At 40.4% G+C, this 8724-nt stretch overlaps 1 pseudogene; it reads right to left on the reverse strand.

The window, feature by feature from the left end:
* Positions 1–6501: 6501 nt before the first annotated feature.
* Positions 6502–6983, reverse strand: LOC110287164 (annotated as a pseudogene).
* Between the last annotated feature and the right edge of the window lie 1741 nt (positions 6984–8724).

The following is an 8724-nucleotide window of genomic DNA, read 5'->3' on the forward strand; positions in this document are numbered from 1 at the left end:
GTAATGCTAGGTCCTGTCTGCAAGCATAACAGAGTATTAATTTTTAAAATTATTTATTAGGTATTTTCTTCATTTACATTTCCAATGCTATCCCAAAAGTCTCCCATACCCTCCTGCCCACTCTCCTACCCACCCACTCCTAGTTCTTGGCCCTGGCTTTCCCCTGTACTGAGGCATATAAAGTTTGCAAGACCAATGGGCCTCCCTTTCCAATGATGGCTGACTAGCCCATCTTCTGATACATATGCAGCTAGAGGAAAGAGCTCTGGGGGGGGGGCGGGGTACTGGTTAGTTCATATTGTTGTTCCACCTATAGGGTTATAGACCCCTTTAGCTCCTTGGGTACTTTCTCTAGCTCCTCCACTGGGGGCACTGTGATCCATCCAATAGCACACTGTGAGCATCCACTTCTGTGTTTGCTAGGTCCCAGCATAGCCTCACAAGAGACAGCTATATCTGGATCCTTTCAGCAAAATCTTGCTAGTGTATGCAATGGTGTCAGTGTTTGGAAGCTGATTACGGGATGGATCCATGGGTATGGCAGTCTCTAGATGGTCCATCCTTTCATCACAGCTCCAAACTTTGTCTCTGTAACTCCTTCCATGGGTGTTCTGTTCTCAATTCTAAGGAGGGGCATAGTGTCCACACTTCAGTCTTCATTCTTCTTGAGTTTCATGTGTTTTGCAAATTGTATCTTGGGTATTCTAAGTTTCTGGGCTAATATCCACTAATCAGTGAGTACATATCTTGTGAGTTCTTTTGTGATTGAGTTACCTCACTCAGGATGATGCCCTCCNGGTCCATCCATTTGCCTAGGAATTTCATAAATTCATTCTTTTTAATAGCTGAGTAGTACTCCATTGTGTAAATGTACCACATTTTCTGTATCCATTCCTCTGTTGAGGGACATCTGTGTTCTTTCCAGCTTCTGGCTATTATAAATAAGGCTGCTATGAACATAGTGGAGCATCTGCTTGTGGACGTTGTACATCGTGGTGCGCACTAGGCTCCGCACCACGATGTACAACGTCCACAAGCAGTTTCATGTGTTTAGCAAACTGTATCTTATATCTTGGGTATCCTAAGTTTTGGGCTAATATCCACTTATCAGTGAGTACATATTGTGTGAGTTCCTTTGTGATTGTGTTACCTCACTCAGGATGATGCCCTCCNGGTCCATCCATTTGNCTANGAATTTCATAAATTCATTCTTTTTAATANCTGAGTANTACTCCATTGTNTAAATGTACCANANTTTCTGTATCCATTCCTCTGTTGAGGGNCATCTGGGTTCTTTCCAGCTTCTGGCTATTATAAATAAGGCTGCTATGAACATAGTGGAACATGTGTCCTTCTTACCGGTTGGGACATCTTCTGGATATATGCCCAGGAGAGGTATTGCTGGATCCTCAGGTAGTACTATGTCCAATTTTCTAAGGAACTGCCAGACTGATTTCCAGAGTGGTTGTATCTTTTGCCTTACAGAAGCTTTGCAATTTTATGAGGTCCCATTTGTCGATTCTTGATCTTACAGCACAATCCATTACTGTTGTATTCAGGAATTTTTTCCCCTGTGCCCATATCTTCGGGGCTTTTCCCCACTTTATCCTCTATATGTTTCACTGTCTCTGCTTTTATGTGGAGTTCCTTGATCCACTTAGATTTGACCTTAATAGTGCCTGGTGTTGGCTTTCCCATGGGATGGGTCTCAAGTTGGGGCAGTAATTTCTTGGCTGTCCTCTCAGTTCTCTGCTCCATCTTTAGCCCTGTGCATCTTTTATACAGGAAAAAAAATGGGATTGAAGGTTTTGTGGGTAGTTTGATGCTTCCCTCCTTCCACTGGAAGTCCTGCCTCACTATAGGAGGTGGCCACTTCAGTCTCTCTATTCCCTGCTAATAGGAGTGTCAGCTAGGGGACTCTACTTTGGATCAAATGCGGTGCCAGGTGTTCTCCAGAATTAGTTCATACATCTATCAGAATTGCCTTGTTGTATTCCAGATGAGGAAACAGAAGTTCAGAGAGGATGGATAATGTTTTCTGTGTTTCACAGTTTATAAGGGGCACCACTTACATATCATGCTCGCTTCTCTGATTTTGAAGACCCTTTTTAAAATTTTTATTTTATTAGCTATTTTCTTTATTTACATTTCAAATGCTATTCCGAAAGTTCCCTGTACCCTCCCCACAACGTGCTCCCCTTCCCATTCACTCCCACTTTTTGGCCCTGGAGTTCCCCTGTATTGGGGCATATAAAGTTTGCAAGACCTAGGGACCTCTCTCTTCCCAGTGATGGCCGACTAAGCCATCTTCTGCTACATAAGCAGCTAGAGACATGAGCTCTGCTCACAGTCATCAATAGGATGGAACCCAGGGCCCCCAATGGAGGAGCTGAAGACCGTTTTATAAGACTACATCAGTTAGTCCAGAAGCATTTAAGATATTCCTATTTGAGCTCAACATGTTGAAGCTATGTATAAGAATTAAGAGATAGTATCTCTGGCTTCACAAAACTGACAGCTTATTTGGAAAGACAGAAGGTTAGAATCAGCCATAATGTTGTATATACATGTGGTCTTAAAAAGTATGGTTCATAGATTTGCAGCAATCTCATAAACTGGGGGCCCCATAATAAACAGAATTTTAGACCTCCATCTCAGGCCTACTGCGTAATTTCTTGAATTTCAATTGGTTCTTGAAGTAACTTACACATATGATCAAGTTCCATAAGCTCTTGTACAGAGCACTAAACAGAAGTATAAGGGAGGAAATGCCTGAACCTGGATCCTAAAGGCAGGACGATATGATTCTCCCTATCACCTACAGGTTGGTTTTTCTTTTATGAAAGGAATTTCTGGCCTTCTAAAGGCCTGGAAGAGCTGTTCTGAAGATAGAGAGTTGTTCTCCTGGCTTGAGGTATAGTGAGGGATTCAGTGAAGTGATAGAAGTAGCTGAAGGGTGACAGGAGAGTGAACAGAGGAGAGAATGGGAGCATGCACATGCCTGTTTGAGTGAAATCTGAAAGTTCTGAGTCTGCCAATAGGAACAGACAAGAGAATGATGTAACAGCACTTTTCTCCCCACTGCCCTGCCGTGATAACTCTCTCAGATGGTAGAACTGGAACAGCCCGCTCTATATGTCACGGACTGTGTAAGGACAAGCTTATACTTGTACATTGCGTGTTCTTTAATTCTATCAATACAGTTGGTACTGATATATTTTAGTAATCACCCTTTTCAAGCAAACTAATACCATAATAAAGTTGCATTTCCTTTAGGAAAACTGAGACACAACTTCTCTTTGGTAGAATCTGTATTTGGTTTAGGAACCAAGAACATTAACTGTCTTGCTTTGAACTGAACACCATTCTAATTAGGATAGAAATGCATTAGGAAGCCATGGTAGTGTCTGAGTGGGGCAATTCATTCCTGAGTTTGATATTTTAAAATATAGCAGGTTGCAAAAAATGCAGATTACGGAGGGGATATAGTGTTAAAATTGCTTTTGCCATTATAAAGATAAAAATAGCTCTTGGTTCAAATTTCCTGCTGCTTCTTTCTAAATGAAGGAGTTAAATACTGAAAGGCAGGTGGATGCTGACACTCCTTTAGAAACAGATGAATAGAGTTGATGGCAGGAACTACAGGGAAGCTATTGAGGCTGCAGATGCATATGCTGCCCTTACTTTCCACAAAGTTCAAACTGGGGTGAAGCTGCCCTGGTAATTGGCTATGAAATAGCAAACCCTCTGGATAAAAATGGCCCTTGTAGTTAATTATCCATGTTCTGGGCAGCGGGTAGCCACCTGGTTGATTAGCAACCCCACCTATTTTAACAGCCACCCAAGTTTAAGTGTAAGTGTGATTGTTCAGACCCTGGCACCAAGTTCAATTAAGGGCCTGGGAATTTCTATCAGTTCTGACCAGGTTTGGATTTTAAGCAGATGGTCCTAGAAATCCCCAAGGTGAAAGCTCATTTTGCATCTTAACTGGATGGGGGCATAGATCTGTTAGAAAGATACTAGCATCTATGATGACAAAGGAACACTTTATTTGTTGGTACATAGTGATTTGTCACACTTTTTTCTTTTTGATATTCCTATTCTGTTCTTCACAAAAGAGTTTGTCCCAATCAATTTTCAGAAGTATTGATTAATATCAGTGTTGATAAGTAAATTTCACAAGACAGCCCACTTTATTAAATGATTGAATATAGGATATTATCCTGCTGAGATAAAGGGAAGAAAAGCTGCTAAAGGGAAAACAAAAGAAGAACAAAGCCTCCAAACACTAAAATAACACCTCTGCCAGCATTTAGAACCAGCATTCAAATGTGGATATTATATACATATACAGATACAGATACAGATACCGATACTGATAGAGATACAGATATGTATACATATACATGTACATACATACACATATGGCATGTGTGTATGTGCTTTTGTGTGTGCATGTGTGTGTGCTCACGTGCCATGGTATATGTATGGGTTGCAGATGACAACTTATGGGAGTTGAATCTCTGCTTCCATCATGTGTGTTTCAAGGATCACACTCAAGGGATCAGGTGTAGCAGCCAGCATCTTTACCTGCTGACTTACGTCAGTGGCCCATATTTGGATCTTGTGGTAAAAAGTTCACATCTCTTTTCACGCACTATTTTACCTGCTTTCTATCTTCTATCTATATTCTGCAGGACCTAATTTCTGTCTGCTGCAGTCACAGACTACTGCTAAAAGGGTGGTATCCATAGGCCACTCATAAAAGATGCCAGGCAGGGAATTTGGCCAGCCATAATGAAAATCTTTATTCTCAAAGAGACAAGGGCCCTAGCCATTTCTGAAGTAGTGACAATTGCTGACATGATATGTACAGTATTGTAGTAAGTACTTCCTAGCTGTTGATTCAAGGTGGCCTATCTCAAACAATCTTATGAGATACATATTGTTTTGAAGTTTCATTTTAGAGTTAAAGGAACAAGGGGGAAGGAGGGAGGGAGGAAAGGAGGGAGGAGAGAAAGAGGGGCAGAGGGATAGGGGAGAGGGGCAGAGGGGGAGGGGAGAAGGAAAGGGAGGGGAGAGAGAGAGAGAGAGAGAGAGAGAGAGAGAGAGAGAGAGAGAGAGAGAGAGAGAGAGAGAGAGAGAGAGAGAGAGAGAGAGAGAGAGAGAGAGAGAGAGAGTTTTATAATTTGTTATATAGCCGCACTTAGCAAAACCAGGCAATGTGGACCCCCAATCTTTGTTTTTAACATTATACAAATTGCTTAGCGTTGGTAGAATTGGGAAATATATCCATGGGTACAAGAAATTTGTTTTACAAAAATATTTCCAAATCACTTCTTTCAATGCCCAGAAGTCTGTATTTCTTTTATTTAATTTTGAGTATGCAGCATGAAATTAGACATCTAGACATTGTTAGGCTGAGGGAATAGAAAAAGACAGAATTAAAATAGACAAACACCATTAAAATTGGCTCCTCCATGCCAATTATTTTAATCAGTTTACCTGATTTCTTTCACATTACATGAAATAGGATCAAATTAGTTTTCAGGCAAGAAGACTGAGATTCTGTGTGGTTAAGTAAGTTGCCTAACACAGCATGCAAGTGGCAGATCCACAGATGCATCCTAGACTGCCTGATTTCAGAGTTACAGACTGACAGCCATTCAACATCTCTACTTTCTGGGAGCATGCCAGGCTCTGCCTTGAATACATTATACACAATGGGTCACTTAATCCTCACAGCAGCCCCACAAGACTGGTCTTATTATCCTCATGGCAAAGATAAAGAAATAAACTGAGGTCCAGGAAGTAGTGAGGGGAGGATTTGAACCCATTCCTGTTTGTTTCCAAAGTCCTTTAAATTAGAAGGAATAGAGACAAGAATAGAGTTCAGATTTCAACCTATCACTGTACTCCTTATTGCAATTGGTCAGTGAACTGGCCAGTTCATACCCAGCTGATTTGGAGACATTCAGACTGAAATACATGAAAAAGAGAAAGAAAAACAAAAACAAAAACTCAGAGGTTGACACATCATGATAACTTTCCTCTTGCCATACAATGAACCATCTGAGAAATTTTCTCATCATAAACCCCATATAAATAGATTGGAGACGTATTAATGAAAGTGACATAATAATGCTTACCCCTTTTTAAGATGGGTCTACTAACCAGTTCTACTTACTAGTTATAATTTTTATAATTAAAAAGACAAACATCTATGAAATAGAACAAAGCAATATTTTCAAATGAAGTCAAGCCCTTTAGAAAGCTATTGAACTTGGTTTTGCTGAAGACTAAACAGGACATCAAAAATGCTAGCCAATCACTTTAGATGTGAACTTGAACCCTAGGTCTTGTTTTTGTAGATGGTAAAGTTTATGTTTGGAAACGAATCAATATAAATCTGGAAGCTGAAAATCAGTCTTTCCAGCAGATTATATGTTCTAGAATGTGCAACCTCAAGTTTCTGCTCTTCCTTGTATGTGTCTCAGTCAATCACCAGTAAAATGAGAATAAGAGTACTGGACTTACACACAGGAGGTCAGTGGTCTTGGTATGCTGACCTCATACACGAAGGCCCTCAAAACTGGTACAGCCTCCTTTGGGCTCTAATTTCTTCAGCTACTCCAGGTCCTCACACAACTTGTTGTCTAGACCATTAGCCAGAACCTGGTTGTAATTTCTGTCCTTCATATCCCCTGTCTGTTCAAGAGCCAGTTTGAGATCTTGTACTCTCATAGAAACTGCATGATGGTGATCACATGTTCCACCTTGTCCTCCATGAATTCTCTGGCCCTCTTGGTGAGGTCAACATCTGCTTTTCTCAACATCACATGAGCATATCTCTACCCCACCACTGTACCCATACCTCTACCGTTAATTGTAGTGATAGCAAAGACGATTTTCTACCACCCATTGATGTTGATGTTGGGTACATGCAAAATGTGCTGGAACTTCTCAGGGATTACCAGAGACATGGAGTCAGCACAAGCAATGGCTGGCCTGAAGGCCTCCTGTAGAAGCAAGGAAAAAAGCAGGGATTTCTAATGTAGACATTAATAAGTAACTATATTGTGGTCTGAGCATACACATTGGGCTCATCTCAGAACACATGATGGGAGCAGAGTCTCTCACTCTGGTTGGGAGTCTTAGCAGCCCATTCTGTAATAGTGGAATCAGAGGGTTTAGCCATGTGAGTATCCCATAGAGTATTTCTGTATTTCTCCCAAGGCCATTGCAAGGAAGAAAAAAAATACAAATGTATTTTATCACTGAGTACATAGTTTTGAGAATATACATTGACAAAATTTTGCTTGGGCTTGACTTTTCGGGGCTTCCAATTATCATCTTTGTGTAATTTAGTAATTTTTTGGTAGGTCTTACTAATTAAAGTCAGCAGTTTTCAAAGGTGGTAAATCCTTTCAGTGAGCTGGTATCTTATGAACTCCCAGAACGGGTTATGAGGAAAATCTAAGATAACACTAGCCACTTATGAAGCCTTTGTGACACCCCCCCCCCCCAGAACTCTGCATTTATAGGTCACCTCATGCCACTTCAATTTATCCAATCTGGAAGAATTCAATAATGGAAGAGAAAATGTTACTTCTTTTCTCTGCTTTGCTTCAAAGCTAAAGATAAATGACCATGGTTTTAGTCATTCAGTAACCTCTGCTCATTTACAATCCCATCTTATATGAGCTGAAGTATGGGATGTAGAAAAAAATCATTTTTTCCTATAGAAATTGGAAAATGCCTCTAAAACCAAGCAATTGAAAACCAATTTAAAATGAAAGAAAACACATTACTAGATCATAAAAGAATGCAGGATTGCAGCAACTTAATATTGAAAAGAAACCTGGGAGTCCAGTCATACAGGTCAAATTCTAGCCAGTGCAGGTTTCCCCTGAGTGCTCTGTGTAAATACTTGTAGGGATGGCATCTTTAGCACCTCTTCTTCAAGGCAACCTGCTCCATCTCTGGATCACTTCAGCAATTAAAATCGTATTTCTATACTGAACTATTTTTACTCTAGTGCACATGAAGATCATAGGATTAAAATCAAGAAAGTAATTTGTTCACAAAAGCTTCCAAGGCAATGCCTTTGTGATGAGCAACTTACATTAAGCCGATGTAATTTCCTTCTGAGAATTTCAACTCTTGCATAAAGAAAGAACAATCAATGTAAGGCACATCTGGACTTCACTAAAGCTATGAGAATCTGCAAGGAATTTCCATTAAGGAGCTGGGGGTACCAGGTCTGGATTGTACTATTATATGAGTCTTACAGCAAGAACATTAAGCAGTGCTTTGAGAAGAACCTGGGGCAACATATCCCAGAGACCACAGACATTTATCTTAGAACTTCTAATTTTATTCTGCAAGGTCTGGAATGAAAGAAATTAGAAACATTCTATATGTTTGGAGAAGATGCAGCATGGGAAATGAAGCTAGAATCAGAGTAGATGGAAACAAAAGCTGAAAATTTCTTGTGAAGCAAGAGTAGAATCCAAGGTGACCTTGACCAATTAGAAAAATGGTCTGTCAAAGAGAAGCTGACATTTGATGTTCAACAGGGACAGTGCTGGACAATCCATGTGCTCCCGAAATCCAAAACACATGAATACCTGCTGAGGCATGGCTGGAGAAGCCATCACTGTGATTCACACATTGAATAAATGGAAACATGACAGGACCATGGTTTAAAGGACTGCCATGGGT

The sequence above is a fragment of the Mus caroli genome, chromosome X (genome assembly GCF_900094665.2).
Source record: "Mus caroli chromosome X, CAROLI_EIJ_v1.1, whole genome shotgun sequence".
NCBI classification, from domain to species: domain Eukaryota; kingdom Metazoa; phylum Chordata; class Mammalia; order Rodentia; family Muridae; genus Mus; species Mus caroli.